This window comes from Tamandua tetradactyla, chromosome 12 (genome assembly GCF_023851605.1).
Source record: "Tamandua tetradactyla isolate mTamTet1 chromosome 12, mTamTet1.pri, whole genome shotgun sequence".
Taxonomy (NCBI): domain Eukaryota; kingdom Metazoa; phylum Chordata; class Mammalia; order Pilosa; family Myrmecophagidae; genus Tamandua; species Tamandua tetradactyla.
This window is the reverse complement of record NC_135338.1, coordinates 34,269,192-34,287,873: the sequence shown is the minus strand read 5'-3', so window position 1 is coordinate 34,287,873 and position 18,682 is coordinate 34,269,192. Positions and strand designations below refer to the sequence as shown.

Here is an 18,682-nt window from a genome sequence, read left to right as displayed (position 1 = left end):
TCCTTTATCTACATATATTACCATTTAGTTTGTACGTTACCCTAGAAAGTAGATACTTTTAGTTCCATGTTACACACTAGGAACCCGAGTCTCAGAGAGGTGAAATAAACTGACAGTCATCAGAAGTGGAACTGACTTTTAGTTCGGGAGTTAAGTATGTTCACGAGAATGTGCTGGAGTCTTATTCTCTCCTTGCTTTAATTTGTAATTCCAGTGATTGATTAAAGTCTTTTAAGGTCACAAAATGGTCTAGGTCTCTAGTTTTTCCATTTTGTACCTCAGAGCCTGGGCTTGGCTGTGTTTTGTCCACTAAACTTTGGATGCTGATAGCTGCTACCATATTGCCAGTTTGGTTCTATTTGCAGTTAGGATGGCCTGGCCTGCTCTTTGAAATATTAAAATAAACAAGGTTTAATGGACTTTTAGGTAATTTTAACTATTCGCAATAACCACAGTGGTGTGTGGTGTTTTTTTTCTTTTAAACAGAAAGTGGCTCTTAGACTAAAGAGGAAGAAACATTTTTACTTTTTAATAGAGCTTGAAATATAACAAGGCCATAGGCTTAGGTTTAAGGTATTAGGACCTAGTAGTGGAGGAATAACTTAATAGATTTAATTTATTTCTACATTAGTTGTGATATGTAAGCAGTTTTCAGAGTTATTGCCCTGTGAGCCAACTTTTATTATTCTCTTCGGCTATAAGACTTTTGTCTGGTTGTCTGGCCAAGAAAGTGGTGAAGGCATGATTTTAGGGACTTAAGGAAAATGTTTTTGAGTGTCTTGCTTCTGGCTCATCAAAGGATGTAGTGAATAGAGTAAAGAGACTTTAAACAATGAAAGAAGCCTTACAGATAATTTAATCTTATCGTTAATGTTGCTCCCTCTGATTTGTTCTTATATTTTAAAATCCTTCAATAGCTTACCATTGCTCTTCTAATGAAATTTAAATTTCACAACATATGAACCACCCTGAACAGTATCCTAAACTCACATTTTTTCTATTTTGTATCATAACCACTTACGTTCATGCTTTGTCACCATTGTGAAGGCAGAGATTGTTTTCATGTTTATATTTTCCAGACTGTGAAGCACACTGCTCTGCTTCTAGCAAGCACTCAGTAAATACAGGAACCATAGCATAGCATGGCCTTATGGGAATTTCATCTGGATTTAAGGCTGCTCAAGGGGCCACAGCAGCAGGAGTTTGTGCATCTTTGTACTAGCATACATGGGAGTAATGGGGACTTAATTTGCAGTGGCCAGTAATCCATGCTTAATGAGTCTTGTGGTGCAGGCATGTGAGCCCTTGTTCCCAGATCTGACTTTTCAAATGAAATCACACATCCAGAGTTTGTTGTGAAAGCTTCTGATTTTTAAATGTCATCAACTAATTCATACTAGTTTGTTTTTAATTTTGTGGAGACTATGTGATGAGCCCACCATACCAGATTGAAAAATTACCGGGATTTTACCACATTTGTTTCACCTTAACTCCTTCTTCCTCTCATTTTTGCAGAATATTTTAAAGTAAATCCCAGATTTCATGGTATTTCACTCTTGTATACTTAGGCATGCATCTCTTCCAATATGTGACCATAACCACAATGCTATGATAACACCTCAGAAAATTAACAGTAATTCGTTATATATCATGGAATAATATCCGGTCCATATTCAAATTTCCCCACTTGTCTCAAAAATATCTATTTAGCATTAATTTGTTGTATTTCTCAAGTCTCTTTAGAGCAGTCCACTCTTCCCCTTTCTTTTAATGCTTGCAGTTGTAGTGTTGGAGTCAGTTGCCCTTAAATAATGTCCTGTTTTGGATTTGTTTTTGCTTCCTTGAGGTCATTTAACCAGTTCTCTCCCTTCTATTTCTGGTAAAAGGAATGAGTTTAAAAAGATGTAATTTAATTCAGGCTTATCTTTTTAGCGAGGGTGCTTCCTGGGTGGTACTGTGTACTTCATATGGCATCACAACAGGAGCACACCATACATATTGTTTCCCATAGTGCAGCTAAGATTGATAGATGGGTTCAGATGTGCGTTAGTTTCCTACTGCTGCTGTTACAAATTGCCACAAATTTAGTGGTTTAAAACAATACACATTATGTTATAGTTTTGGAGATCAGAAGGCCTAAAATCAAGGTGTTAGCTGGGCTGTTTTCCTTCTGGAGGCTCTAGGGAAGAATCGGTTTCCTTGCCTTTTTAAACTTCTAAAGGCCACCTGAATTCCTTAGCTTGTGTCTCCTCCCTCCGTCTTCAGAGTCAGTAGCATTAGTATCTTCACATCTCTCTCTCTCTCTCTCTCTCTCATCCTCTTACCCCTCTCTGTTCCCATCATCACATCTCTGTATCTCCTGCTCTTCCCTTTTCCATATAAGGATCCTTGTGATTTCATTGGACTTGGATAATCCAAGATAATCTCCCCATTTTGAAGCCCTTAATTTATTCACATCTGCACAATCTCTTACAATTTGCCATGTAAGGTAACATACTTATAGTTTCTGGGGCTCAGAATGTGGACATCTTTGGGAGGGGGGACATTATTTTGCTGATAATAGCCTAAAGCCTCCGTTGTAAATCTGCTCCACTGCTTCTTAATCTTTCACTTATGAATTGATCATTAATGATTGTTGTCTAAATTTATTATTTCATTAAGCTTATAAAATTGATGATTTTCTTATTCTGTTATTTCTTCCCTGTTTATTAGCAGGGATTATTCCATAAAGTATTTGTTACTTAAGGCCATTTAGTTACCCTAAAGCTCACAATTCATGTAGGAAAGAAAAAAATCTTTACAATTCATGTTAAAAAGTAATTCCTTTTAATTGGCAATTTTCAGAGGAAGGAATTGTTGCCCTTGTCATTTGCAGTGTTGTCCAAACAGGGTTTTATTTTTTACTTTTTAAGAATTAAAATCAATTAATTTTTTGCTGTTTCAAGTCATTATGTGTCAGTCAGTTGCATTCATTCTTTATGCTCAAATTGTCCTTCACAGCTCCTTCATATTAGCTCCTTTATCGTTTTGACACAATTCCTTTAGCTTTTGATAGCTTTCTTGTTTTTTGGGCACAGCAAGATGTCTCAGGCTCATCTTGTGTATGTCTGTATGTCCAGCCCTGACCTGGAAGCAACTCTTACTCTAAGAAATTTGGATCCTTTTTGTAGGAATGGTATTTAGAAACCACAAGCTGGATATAATTTTTAAAAATTTAATATACTGTGCAATCGACAGAAGACACTTATGGGCTAAATCCATCCCTTTGTACAGTATGCAGCGTTTTTCATAGTGTCTGTTCATTTAACACCTGCTTTTTCTTAGTAAGCTTAGATTTTGATGTGGCCCAGACTCTGCCTCAAAGATGCTCTCTATGCATCATTTCAGGTTCTAACTTGTTACTCCTGAGTGCAAGAATTTGATTGGCTCAGGTCCTTTTCTTATATGCTAGGGCACATCCTAGGTCTCTGATCAGCCTATAGATTATCTTTCTTTGGTCACATGCCCACTCCTGGTTCGAGCTGCTTTGTTTGAGTTAGGGTAGGAAGAGAACTTGGAACTTCTTGTACTACAAAACCTGGCCAAGTGGGTTTGACATTTAAGCAATTGCTCTGAAGGAGGCAATATCCCTAAGAACGATCATGTGAATGTGGTACCTTGATTGGCCTTTCTTCCTGACTAGGACCACCTTAATGTTCAGTGAATACACCTGTGTTATCCTGTATCACTGTGTTATAGTTTTGTGTTTACCTATATCCTCAGACTGTGTAAGTTCCTTGAAGCAGAGACTTCCTCCTCTGTTCCCTTATCCGTAAGATGGGAATGATAGATCTCATAGAATTGTTAGAAGAACTAATCAAATTGTGTTATTTGCTGTGCAGACCCATTATAATGCTTCTTGCATGTTGTGGTAGTTAGATGCAGTTGTCAACTTGGCCAGGTGAAGGCACCTAGTTCTGTTGCCATGGACATGAGCCAATGGTATGTGAACTTCATCTGTTGCTGATTTACATCTGCAGTCAGCTAGGAGGCGTGCCTGCTGCAATGAATGACGTTTGACTTAATTGGCTGGTGCTTAAATGAGAGAAGGCAACATAGCACAGCCCAAGCAGCTGCGGATACCTCATCTCAGCACTCACAGCTCAGCCCAGGCCTTTGGAGATGCAGAAAGAAATCACCCCGGGGAAAGTTGTTGGAAACCAGAGGCCTGGAGAGAAGGCCCGCAGAGATTACCCTGAGCCTTCCCACATAAGAAAGAACCTCAGATGAAAGTTAGCTGCCTTTCCTCGGAAGAACTAACAAAATAATCCCCTTTTATTAAAAGCCAATCCATCTCTGGTGTGTTGCATTCCGGCCGCTAGCAAACTAGAACACATGTTAATATTCTTTCCTCGCTATTGAATAAAAATTGAATTGCTAATCAGTCCCTTGCCCAATAGGTCACTGCAATGACCAGATAAAGAATATCTTAAAGAAAGGTATTCTGAGGCTTTTTTTTTGTAGTTCTCACATTCATTTGACAAATATTTATTTAATATTTTTAGTATGTGCGAGGCTTCTGCTGGACAGACAAAGTCCTTGCACTATAGTGGGCAATGAAGGGGAAAAAAAGCAAGTATAAAAAGTACACAATTTTAGGTAATAATAAGTACTATGAAGAAAAATAAATGCTCTAAAGGGGGTAGGGAGAGATTGATGGGGTTAGAGTATTTGAGCATTGACTAAGGGTATCAAGAGTACTAAAATGGTGGGGGAAACTCCACTGTGAAGATTTCTGCTGTAGATCAACACTGGAGATGCATTTTGTGTTGAAATTTCCAACTGAGTCTATCCCGTAAGTCCCTTTGCTATTCATTGTACAAAATGAGACTATACCTTTGCCAAATAGTATTGAATTATAGACTTTGCTACATAAAATTGAAGCAAGAAGTATCAGCTCATCATTCATGGTGAATATAGAAGTTACCCCATTACTATAGGTCCATCATTAAGTCTGTTGTAGGGACTTGAGATCTCAGCTTTCTTGATTTTGAATTGGAAATTATATTTTATTCAGATTAGATGATGCTATGATAGTTTAATAGAATCCAGGACCATTATTTTTTTTAATTTAGAAGGCTTGCTAATAGTGAAAATTTGGGGATAAATTATTTTTAGGGAATGGCATGAGTTGTTGCATAAGAGTGGTTTGTGCTTTGAGAATAGATTATAAGAAGAGAAAAACAGTTGTGTATTGTCATCATCATCACCAGAAAGGAGAAAAAAAGCCTGATGGTAATAATCTAAGTAATTTATAAACACTTTTTCAGCTTTCAGATAATCTGCTTGGCTTAACTTTTTTTTCATGGTCATTTTTCAAGAGGGCTAATGCTAATAGATAACTAATTTTGCTAAATGGCAGCTGGGAAACCATTGGCTTATAACACTTTTTTTTTCACTAAAAGTTTATGAAAAAAGTGTCTGTGCTATGGTTTTCAGGTGATTAGCTTTCAACTTCTTATCACTGGTGGCTGCTCTGTGTTGAAGAAGAGAAAAAATAGGATGTTTGGTGCTTATCCTCCAAAAGTAGCCATCTTTTTTATTACTATCTACCCTCTGGACCCTTACTTAGGCTAACCTTTTTCTATTGGGAAGAATATTGTCCTTTCAAAGTTTTATTTAATGTGACTGTTGTCCAGTGGGTTAAAAACAGGTCATTAAATAGACCGTTCAATAGAGAAGGCTAACTGCTACATTAGTATTTAACAGTATTAATATCTAGTATCATTTTGTATTTATGTATGGAATTTCTAGTTTTTAATTAAAACCTGACCTTGTGTTACATTCTTCATAAAAGATAAAACACCAAAAAATGTAAAAAGTTAGAGTATGTCATATGTTACTTTGTTTAAACCTCTCTTCTTGTGTATTCATTGAACAGCTTGTTCACAACCTTCTCTTTTGAACTGATCTAGAGAAGAGGGCTGTACAAAGATTGCTGTACTATATCTTTGTGATGACTTCTGAAGACTGAGTCTAGTTTCTAGGAAAATGGTACAAATTTGTGACGGTAACCTAGAAGGGTGCAGAGACTTCTCTGCTGTTTCTTGAGGGAATTGCTGACTGGCAGATGATCCCACACTGTTGCCCAGCATATGCACATATGCAGCCTAGCACAGACAGTAGAGCCCTCTGTCAGGCCAGCCAGCTGGCGACAGACCAGAATTTGCGCTCCCAAACAAGCCTTAGATTTGAGGGAGGTTGATGTCATCTGCTTTATCCTGTGCCCCCAACCTCATTGTTCAGCATAATCATGTGGGAAATCAAGGGGCTAGTTGTTAAAAAAGAACAAGGCTTTGTTTGTACCTAAAAGGGTCACCCTGATGATTTTTACCGTAAATAACTTTGAAACTGTTAAAAAAAATAAAACAAAACAAAAATCATTTGATCTGGCTTCACCCCCTCAGTAGTATTGTCAGGGCAGCAGCTATTCTTTCATTTTCATTCTCTCTTCCTCCCCCTTTTTACCCTCCTTTCTCTACCCCCTCAGCCCCCTACTCTTACCCCCTCAGTCCCCTAGTCAAGTATGACGTATTGCCTGTATTAAGTTAATGTAACAAATATGGATAGAAACAGGAAGGGAGCATCTATCCATTATCACACCATTGCCTGGAAATTTTCCATTACTACTTTTTAGCACTTCTGTGAAAAGAACCTCCCAACCTCCTTGGTTATGTTTCATGCTATAGTAGTACTTCCATGCTGTGCTATACCATTGCTGAATTTGTTGGAAATCTGAAATTTAGCATTACTAAATGCTGCTTGTGGCTTTTCTGAGTTTGACTATGTTCTGGGTAAAATCTGGCTCTGATCCTTTGATTTCAGGAACGCAGCTGAAAGACTTGGTACTTGCTCTTCTTTGAAGGATCAGGGTAAATTCATTTTATGGCTATTAAATGTAGACTTTATGCTCTCAGAGTTACCAGGGTTCCTCATGTTTGAGGTACCATGATGCCTTTTGAAAGGATTTCCAGTAATATTTTTCTAGTCTAAAACTATAGCCTCTTCAGTGATTTGGTATTCTTTCATATCTTAGGGTTATAGGCCCCTTAGCTTAATATTAACATCTGAACTCTCAACTAAATGAAGTGTGTACATACCCACATCCCCTGATCATTACATTTGTACACACAATCCGTTTTTCCCCTCTCCCCTGCGTCTAATGTCTTTGGTTCCTTCACATAATTTATTACTGACCAGGCTTAAAAATACATGCTGGAAATGCCAGAGTCTTCCTGGATTTCTTAATGTCTCTTGGCATCAGCTGGAGGGTTCCATTGAATACCTGCTTTCTAGTCATTTTGTATTCCCTTGGTTTCTAAATCTTGCTACTGTTTCCTTGGGAATTTACGAGTCTATCTTTTTCTCTCTGTTTCCATGCAGTAACCACCCAGACCCTAATCATCCCTAGATTTAGTCATTGTAACATTGTTTATCTAATTTGCCATGTATTAGCACCATTAGATTGGAAGTATGATTAGTGACCTACATGTTTATGGGTTAAATAGTTATCATAATAGCAATAATGCTAATAACAATAATAATAGCAGTAACATTCATTGATTGCTTACTATGCTAGGCAGTATTCCAGGTAGTATACCTGTATTAAATTTAATCCTTACAATAACCTTAGGAAGCAAGTATGGTTATTGTCCTTATTTTATAAATAAGGTTAAGGAACATGCCTGAGATTTTACAGCTAGTTAGAGGTAGAACTGTGATTGCACCACAGACCAGAGAGTCTCGCTCTGGAACTTTTGATCATAACTGGTATGCACAACTGCCTCTCAAACTGACAAAAGCATAGGTGTTTCTGTTTGAGTTCATTCTTACTGAATATGTAGAGTCTGTGCAAAGAACCTGCTGTTTCTGAATGTTTGGTTTAGTCATTCAGGAGCTACAAGGTTGATAGTTATCTATAAAATAATATGTACACATGTATACTCAGAATACCAGACTACTCAGGAAGCTAAAGAAGAGGTGCAGGTAGGAGCCTGTTTGAAGGAAATTGCATCCTCGGATTTTCTTCAGCAACACCAAAGCCACAAGCTAATTGACCTCTGTTGCTGTGGTAGCTCTCAGAAAAGATGGGTTTTTGTTTGTTTGCTTGTTTGTTTTTTTAATGAAACAAGAGAACAGTCTGTGACTGGTGGGAGTCTGGAGCTGACTCAGCAAATAAAGCTATGTGTAATCTTTGCCAATAGAAAGACTTGTTACCTCCTTGCTTAGCCCCAAATTAACTATTTGCATACATCTCATGGAAAGTGGAAATATTTGTATGTTTGCTTGGTTCTGAGTAGATCAGATTTCTTTAATATCTGGAGATATGCATGTGAATGTGTTTGAGCCCATCCTTCTGGACAGTTTTTTTCTTTTTAAATAAACCTTTTATTTTAGAACAGTGTTAGATTTACGGAAAAACTGTGAAGATAGTGCAAAGTTCCCATACAGCTCATACCCAGTTTCCCCTTTACTAACATCTTACATTAGTGTGGTGCATTTATCACAATGAATGAACCAGTATTTATTTTTATTTATTTTATACTTTGGATTATAATCCAGTACTTTATTTTATTTTATTTTATTTTTAAACCTATAGCTCAGATGCAGCTTCATTCAGTGTTTTAACATGATTACTTTACAATTAGGTATTATTGTGCTGTCCATTTTTGAGTTTTTGTATCTAGTCCTGTTGCACAGTCTGTATCTCTTCAGCTCCAATTACCCATTATCTTACCCTGTTTCTAACTCCTGCTGGACTCTGTTACCAATGACATATTCCAAGTTTATTCTCGAATGTCCGTTCACATCAGTGGGACCATACAGTATTTGTCCTTTAGTTTTTGGCTGGACTCACTCAGCATAATGTTTTCTAGGTCCATCCATGTTATTACATGCTTCATAAGTTTATCCTGTCTTAAAGCTGCATAATATTCCATCGTATGTATATACCACAGTTTGTTTAGCCACTCGTCTGTTGATGGACCAGTACTTTATTTTGTTGCTCAGATTGTTCCAGCTTTGCCATTGGGAGCGCTTTGAGCTGACTCCTGTATCTATCTGATGATAGATACAGGGACTCGACTCCTGTATCTATCAGAGTCATCTATCTGATGATAGATACAGGAGTATCTTTTTCTTTTTTCTTTTTCTTTTTTCTTTTTAGTACTTCTTTACTTTCAGGTACTACTAGATGTTCCAGATTCATCTTATATATTTTCTGTCCCAGCCCTAGGATCTTCCATTTCTCCAATGAAATGCTAGTTCCTTTTATTGAAGAGTGGTATTAGAAACCACAATCTGGGTGGATAGTGTTATTTTTAAGACATCTTTTCCTGGCACTTTTTTACTTTTTAACACAGCTGTGATTGCAGCAGGTGGCCAAAAGTAGCCCCATCCTGTTTGTAACTTTAGAGTAAGTGGAATTCTGTAAGTAGCAGAAAGTGGGCAAAAATGGGGAGAGAAGTGGCCATGCTGAAGGGCAGGGCAGAGAACCAAGGCACAGGAGCATTTGTCTAGTTCTTTCAGGTCCCATGTCTTCATTAGGTCAGACCATCGATTGTTATGGAGTGTCAATAAAAGCACCCATTTGAATTTTAGTAAGACCTTGGTAGAAAATGAGGAGTCTAGTATTGTTCACAGTTTTTTTTACGAGAATGCTTGCTGATAAATTGTTACTTGTGTTTGGTTCCAGGAAAGTTGTCTCTGAAGATAAATTTGTGAGTTTTCCATAGAAAACAAATGATGTGTATGTATCCCAACATGTTACTTTTAGTCTTGTCTTCCAGAGAACGGTGAGCCAAATTTATTGTGCAGAAATCATTTATTCAATCCAAGTTCTTGATATCACCTAATTTGCTTCTTTTTTAAGAAGAACTCTTTGCTGTTTTATTCCTAATTGCTTTATTTGTCCAACATTTTGGCCTAAGCTACTTTACTTAAGATCCTTTTGAAGTAGGCAGGGTGTTATCTTGAATGTTTAATAAAGAAATGGGGGCAGGCTTCAGGAGCAGGACCTACTCAAGAACCTGTTTCCAGCCACTACCTAGAATGGTCCAAGAAAAGCCAATTCTAAATTAATTTATTTTCCCAGTGACCTGCATTCTCACTCATTTGACAGGTTCAGTGTAAATATTCACATATTCTTGACATCAGCTACTCTGAATATTCAATTAACACCTCTCCTCTACTGTTAAAATTGTGAACTTTGATTTGCTTTTCTTCTGAAGGTGTTATCTAAAAACAAATATTATTTCCTGTTCCTTGGTGCCATGTGGAGGAATTTAGGGCTTGATATTACCTTTGTTTAATTAAAGAGCTTTATTATAAATATTAAGTTTTTTAATTGTTAAACGGGAAGAAAAGAATCCTTTAGGGGAATGCTATTATAGTAGTTACAGAAAGCTGTAATTATTTAGCATATTACTAAGGCAGTTCTCTGGTAAAATTTAAGGAGAAAAAACAAGTCTTGAGAAACCAGATGACCTTCTAAGGTTGATGTGTAATCAGAACATTTTAACTAAAGGAAATTAAAAACCATCATTTCAGCCAATTAGACTTTCCTAGCTTTGGTTAGTCACTGGGCTTGGCCCAGTTTCCTCTTCCCTAATTTTAGCTCCTGCTAGCTTATATAATCATTTTGGAATTAGGAGAGGTGGTTTTTTGCTTTTTTGGGGGGTGGGGGGTAGGGGGAGGTAGTAGTGGTGGGATTGTTTATTGAGGATCAGTGACTTAGCTCCTTAATAGCTGCAGAGTTATGTGAATTAGATAGGAAAACCTACTGATTTTCAGAAAAGTTCTAGGGTCTGTTAGAATGCTCAACAGTCCATGAGTTAACACAACCTAAGAGGTAAGTTCTCAAGTTACCTAATTTCCATATATACAAATTAATTCCTAATGTGACTTTTTATCAGCTAAAGGTTATAAGGAGTATAGAAATGTGAAGTCCCTGAGGGCCCCGTGGGTATTATTACACACTATTCCCGGAAGTTAAATTTTGTAGTGATAAAAGATACAGGCTGAAGTAGTAACCTTTGCCTTCTGTAATGCATGCAGGTTTGTCCTAGAAGAATCTTAAATAATTGTGCAGATGTCATAGAACAGAAGAGCAAGTTGTTCTCTCTGTGACTGCAATTCTTGGGCACGGTGTGAAAGAGGACAACTTAAACTATTCTCTACCCTACTGGGTTCCAGTTAGAGGTATGGTTTGTACTGGAGTCTTTCAGGAAAACATGGTAGACTTTTTAATGTATCTTGCTGAGTATTAAGTAAGGATTATTACCAAAGCCTTACTATTTCTGACCTGTACCTAGGCCCCTTTATCATCCAGAGAGATTCCTGTCCTTAAATTAAAAAACTAAAAACATTTTTGAAGGACTCTTTTAATATATTAGAGGATATAAACAAAGACTGTAAAGAAGAATATCATCATATAGTCGTCCAGGAAATAAGGTAGCAGGGCAAATGTGTGCCAAATCTTGTGAGCCCTAATAAGTTGGGTGGTTTGTCACAGGCCAGTGATTTGGCCTGTACCTTTCCTGAGTGTAGAGATGATGAAATCTGTTATATAGCACTATAGTCAGTGCTCTACCCTTTGTGCTTGTTGCCTCCTGTTTTCTACCAGTTTTGTTTACATTTAAACATTTTTAGTAATCTGTAATTCTTATCTTCTCCCTTAAGAATTAAACCAGCACATTGAGCAAATCTGGAAACTTATTTTTATCCAGTTTACCTTTGCAGAAGTTCTTTGTTGTCTGTAACTTTATTCATAGGTGGCAAATCCAAATTGGGCCTTTAGATCAGCTTGAAATTTGAAAATCTGCCTTCTACCTTTTTGAACTTCCTCTTCACTCTTAAAAATTGTCTTTGTGGTTTAGGGGGCTGGCAAATAGATAAATGAGTATCCGCGAGGATGAATTAATGTGGAGAAGTGGAAGAGTGGCATCACATTGGTGACTACACATTACTTCAGGATTAATTAATTCCCAGACCTTTTTTCCCTATGTTATTTGTGTATCTAAACTTCTAAAGTGGTCCTTTGTTATACTTATTCTTTTAGTCTTTAGGAATTTTCAGAACAAGATTTTCCCTTGCAGATTGTTGGACTACTGCTGACTTCAAGGCCTCTAGGTTGTGGCTACCTGCTCTCTCTCCAAAGTGGAGAATGCACGCTGAACAGGCTCCCTGACTTACACTAATTTAAAGAATCCATCAGATATTCTCTGTCTCTCTTGGCTTCTGCACATTCCGCTTTAGTCAGACATTCCTTGTTGGGGGAGGCAACATGGAATGTGGGAAAAGCATTGATTTTAGACTGTCTTGCTCAAATACACGTAGCAATTTATTAACTCTATGATAATGGACAAGTTACTAAGTTTACTCTTTAGTAAAATGGGAATAATAAGACTAGCCTCTGTGGGATTTTTATGAAGATAAAAGATTATTTATATAAAGTATATAGCATGATTCCCTAATCAACCCTTTTCTTTCCAGACCACTCAGTTACAGAACCCCAAGCCTAGATCAGATAATATATGTTCCTTTTCTTTGCACTTGCACCCTGTCTGCTAAGTATTGCCAGTAGAAATTTGTGGTTCGTGATCTCAGCTGAGACTTTATTGCTGCCCAGTAGTTTTTCTGAAACATGATTTAAGCCAGCTTTCTTCCTGTCCAGTGCAGTAGTCATAAATTAGTGGCCCAGAAGAACTTGGTTCTGTAGATATGTATTACTTGGTTTTGAGATGGTTTATCAAATGTTGGGATTGATTGTGAGCAGTTAAAAAATTAACAAATTTTTAAAAAATCCAAAATGTTTTTATTTCCTTTTTTCCCATTTTTATTGTGAAATATAACATATATACAAAAAAGCAATAAATTCCAAAGTACATTTTAACAGCTATAGAACAGATAAGTTTGGTATGGGTTGCAGTTCCACAATTTCAGTTTTTTCCTTCTAGCTGCTCCAAGACACTGGAGACTAAAAAGAAATATTAATATAATGATTCAGCAGTCATACTCATTTGTTAAATCCTAACTTCTCTGTTATAACTCCTCCTTCTCCTTCAACCCTTCTTCCAATCTCCAGGGATATTTAGGTTATGCCCATTCTAACCTCTTTCCTGTTGAAAAGGGTGTCAGCAATATGGGATAGGGGGACGGAATGGCTGGTGTTCTTAGAGAGACTGGCACTTCTGGGATTCAGGAATTATCTGGCCTAGGAACCATCTGAAAGTTGTAGGTTTCTGACAAGTAATCTTAGTGCGTGCAACTCTTATAGGATGTCAGATAGAGCCATGGGTGTTGTTTAGAGTCAACAGGAATGATGTTGATTGGGGTTTGGCAAGCTGTGGCAATTAGCAAGATCTAGCTGAAGCTTGCCGAAGAATAGCCTCCAGAATAGCCTCTCGACTCCATTTGAACCCTTAGCCACTGATACCTTATTTAATAACACTTCTTTTCCCCCTTTTTTTGTTGGGAAGGCATTGTCAATCTCATAGTGCCAGGGCCAGGTTCATCCATGGGAGTCATGTCCCACATTGCCAGGGAGACTCACACCCCTGGACATCATGTTCCATGTAGCAAGCCCTAGATTTTGAAACTTACTTCTGTAGCAGAGATGCTAAGCCTACCTATAATTATGCCTGGGAATTACTTCCAAAGAACTTCTTTTGTTGCTCAGATTTAGCTTCTCTCTCTCTAAGCCCAACTTTGCAAGGAAAACATTACCCTCCACACTATGTGGGACATGATATCTAGGGATGTGAGTTTCCCTGGCAACTTGGGATAAGACTCCCAGGGATGAACCTGGCTCTGACACTGTGGGATTGACAAAGTCTTCCCGACTGAAAGGGGGAAAAGAAATATTACAAAATAAGTATCAGTGGCACAGAGGGTTCAAATGGAATTGAGAGGCTGTTCTGGAGGCTACGGTTAGGCAAGCTTCAGCTAGATATTGCAGGTTGTCACAGTTTGCCAAACCCCAGTCAACATCATTCCTTTTGACCCTAAACAACACCCAGGGTTCTATATGAAATCCTATAAAGTTGCACATGCTAAGTTTAGTTTTCATAAACAAAACTTTCAGATGGTTCCTAAACCAGATAAGTCCTGAAACACAGATACCAGTTTTTCCAAGAACATCAACCAGTTCCATGCCCCTATCCCTATTGTCAACACCCTTTTCAACAACAAAAAGTTGATGTTCCAAGAACATCAACCAGTTGCATCTCCCTATCCCATATTGTTGATACCCCTTTTCAATATATATATATATATATATATATATATATATATACCTAAAGATTGGAAGAAGGATCAAAGGAAAAGGAGGTGTTGTAACAGAAAAGATAGAATTTAACAAATGAATATGACTGCTGAATCATTATGTTAATATTTCTTTTTAGTGGCCTGTGTCTTGGAGCAGCTGGAAGGAAAAACCTGAAATTGTAGAACTGTAACCCATACCAAACTTTGAAATCTGTTCTATAACTAATTGTTAAAATGTATTGAAATTTATTGGTTTTTTTTGTACATATGTTATATTTCACAATAAAAAATGGGAAAAAAAAGATCTAGGGCTTGACCTATTAATTTGGGAATCCCTAGTATTTGAGAGAGTATGGGGGTTTCCCAGGTGGGAAAGTTTGATAGTTGAATATGTTTTCTCTGGTCCCTCAAGGGACTTTGCCAGTAATTTTTATTATCTGCCCAACAGACTCTGGGATATATCTGGGTATTATATTACGCTATACTGAATTACAAAAAATTGGGGGATTTTAAAACAAAAGTTAAAATGTCTAGCTTCTTTTGAAAAGTTGAATGAACTGAAAGTCTGGAATGCTGTGGTAGTCACTGGTTTTTCCGTTGAGAAAGGCCTGACCTCCCATGTTTGCCGCATTATCTGTCATTCTCTGTGGACTTCAGCTGGTCTAATCATTAGACTCACTTAGGTTTCTCACTTGATCCTTGTGGGCATTTACTTTTAGGCCTTTTCCTGTAGGCTCTATCTCCTTAAAATCCCTCCTATCTGTCCTGTTCTCTCCATTCTCCAGGCCCTTATAATTTCTCACCAGGATTTCTGGAATAGTGTCCTATTCCATCTCTGCATCTAGTGTTGTCCTTCTTGATTCTATCTTCATAATACTATCAGATTCTTCTTTCTAAATTGCAAATTGAATCACATCACTCTTGTTTCAAATTCTTCATTGCCTCTGCACTTTGTGCTAAATGAAATTTAAACTCCTTGGCATGATGTCGAAGCTCTATATGATCTTGTCAGTACCTCTCCGGCTACTTAATCTCTCTGTGCCTCAATTATCTGATCTGGAACTTGGGAGAAATAATAGTTCTTATCTACAGGGTTATAGTGAGGATTGAATTTTTAAATGCTGGGAAGGCCTGTGGCACACAGTACCTAACACTTTGTAATTGTTCATATATATTAGCTATTAGCATTAGGATGATGATGATGTACTATGTTTGTGTGTTTCCTAGACCTTCATATTTGCCATCTCTTCTGCCTGGAATGTCTTTTTTTTTTTTTTTTTTTTTTAACTTTTTATTGTAGTAACAAGTTGTTCTAGTTTGCTAGCTGCCAGAATGCAATATACCAGAAATGAAATGGCTTTTAAAAAGGGGAATTTAATAAGTGCTAGTTTACAGTTCTAAGGCTGAGAAATTGTCCCAATTACAACAAGTCTATAGAAATGTGCAATCAAAGGCATCCAGGGAAAGATACCTTGGTTCAACAAGGCTGGTGAAGCTCAGGGTTTCTCTCTCAAATGAGAAGGCACATGGTGACAGGGGTTCTCTCTCATCTGGAAAGGCACATGGTGAACACGGTCAGGGTTCCTCTCTCATCTGGAAGGGCACATGGCAAACACGGCATCATCTGCTAGCTGCTTCTCCTGGCTTCCTGTTTCATGAAGCTCCCCGGGAGGCATTTTTCTTCTTGATCGCCAAAGGTCACTGGCTGGTGGACTCTGCTTCTCTTGGCTATGTCACTGTGCTCTGCATCTCTCATTCTCTAAAATGTTTCCACTTTTATAGGACTTTGGAAATTTATCAAGACCTACCCAAATGGGTGGAGACATGTTGTCACTTAATCCAGCTTAATGACCACTCCTGACTAAATCACATCATCCAGGGAGATGATCTGATTACTGTTTCAAACATACAGTATTGAATAGGGATTATTCTGCCTTTATGAAATGGGATTTAGATTAAAACATGGCTTTTCTAGGGGACATACATCTTTTCAAACCAGCACACAAGTATACAACTCATAATTTTCCATTTTAATCACATTCACATCAACAATTCAGTAGTTTTAATTCCATTCATAATATTGCACTACAATCACTGATATACATTACTCTTTTTCATCACCCCCAAACAGAAAGTCCTTATACCCATTAAGCTATAAATCTCTCTTCCTACTTAGTAACCTATAAAATACTCTCTGTCCTAGTTTTCTTCCTCTAGCTGTTTCATATAAATGAGAGCATAAAATATTTATCTTTGTGTCTGGCTTATTTCACTGACAAGATATCTTCAAGTTTCATTCATGTTGTAGCATAATCAAAGCGTCATTTCTTTTTATAGCTGAATAGTATTCTGTTGTACTTATATACCACATTTTCTTTATCCATTGACTGTTCATGGACACTTGGGTTGCTTCTACCTTTTGGCTATTGTGAATAATGCTGGTATGAACATTGGTGTACAAATGTCTGTTTGAGTCCCGGCTTTCAATTATTTGGAATAAATACCAAGAAGTAGGATTGCTGGGTCATATGCTAATTCTGTTTTCAGGTTTCTGAGAAACTGTCAAACCGATTTCCACAGCAGTGGTACCATTCTACAGTGCCACCAGCAATGTATAATTTCTATCTATATCTCTGCATCCTGGTCACACTTATTTTTGTTTGTTTGTTGTGTGTATGTTTTAATAATAGCCATCCTAGTGGTGTAAAGTGGTATCTCATTGTGGTTTTGGTTTGTATTTCCCTGATAACTAGTGATGTTGAGCATCTTTTCATGCATTTATTAGCATTTTGTATGTCTTTAGAAAAATGTCTATTCAAGTCCTTTATCCATTTTAAAATTAGATTGTCTTTTTGTTTTTGAATCATAGGAGTTCTTTATGCATTCTGGATAATATTAAGCCCTTATCAAATGTATGGTTTCCACGTATTTTCTCCCTTCTATAGGTAGTCTTAACACTTTCTTGATAATATCCTTGACATACAAAAGTTTTAAATTTTGATAAAGCCAATTTTATCTTTTTTTTTCTTGTACTTTTGGTGATATCATATCTGATAAATCACTATCAAATCCCAAGTTTTGAAGGTTCCCCTTATGTTTTTGCCTAGGAGTTTTATGTTTAGGTCCTTGATCCATTTCAAGTTAATATTGTGTATGGTATGAAGTGGAGATTCAGCTTATTCTGTTTGGATATCCAGTTTTTCCAGCCCTATTTGTCGAAGAGACTTCTTTCCCCCAATTAATTTGGCACTGTTGTTAAAAACCAGTTGGCTAGGGGCAGTCCACAATGGCTCAGTTGGCAGAGTTCTCATCTGCCATGTCGGAGACCTGGGTTTAATTCCCAATGCCTGCCCATGGAAAAGAAAAAAAGAAGTCAGTTGGCAACGTGGAATGTCCTTACCGCAATTCTTTCCTTGATTGTGGCTCCTCTTTAAGGCACAAGTGGCAGCATCGATTGTTGCCTCCTCCAAGGTATGCTTCCTGACTTGGCTTAGTCCTGTGGTACCTGTACATACCTCTCTAGTGGAGTATTTCTCACATTGCAGTAAAACTGTCCTCTTAAATGAGGGCTCCTCATTTAAACTTTGCCCGTTGAAGACAGAACTGTCGCACGCATCTTTACCCCAGTGACTAGCACAGATCTAGCTGTCTTAAAAATTTGACAAATTAGTGAATGATTCTGGATGGCAGAAGATACTTGATTAATATTAACTGCTGTTATTCTTAAGGAATTTAGAAGATGTTCAATAAAACTTTTTTTCTTAACCCATTGTTTCAAATTTATCTGGAAGTGATAATTTTTCTTTAGTTATTCTGTGGTTTTTTTAATCTAAAGTGAAATAACTTTACTATTGTATTCAACCGTAGGTTATATGTACCTTTGTAGAAAATTGAAAGAAAATTTTAAAAGGTTGAAGAAAAAATTTTGCCACTCAGAAATAACTACTGTGATGAAAGTACTTTAAATACGTAGTTTTATATATGAGGGTGCTCAGTTTCCCTGTTTAAAATCTCACCTATAAAAGAGTCCTATTTATAGATAACACTAGAACATGCAGTTTAATATAAGGAAGTCACTACCATAGTGCTCTAGGTTGCAAAGTAGCTTCTTATCTTGGTAGTGAAATGTGCATTCTGATAAGACAATCATGTACTCTACTGAAAAATTCTGAAATTCAGTCTGTTAAATTACCATATCATTGCCTTGCTTTATATGTGGATATTCACTTACCGATATAAGCCACGCCATCTGTGTTTACAGGCCATCTGTAGGAATTAAGCAAACATTTAAGTTTGGAAAACTAAAGCTAAGGACCAAGGAAGAAAGGAATGATCATTTGTAGAGGCCAAGAATCCTTTTTTGGGGACAAGCTTCTTT

At 37.2% G+C, this 18,682-nt stretch overlaps 1 protein-coding gene across 2 annotated transcripts in view; it reads left to right on the top strand.

Moving 5' to 3' along the window:
- Window positions 1–18,682, top strand: part of TMED10 (transmembrane p24 trafficking protein 10) — a 60,278-nt gene that overhangs the window by 999 nt on the left and 40,597 nt on the right. The gene's annotated exons all lie outside the window — the stretch shown is intronic.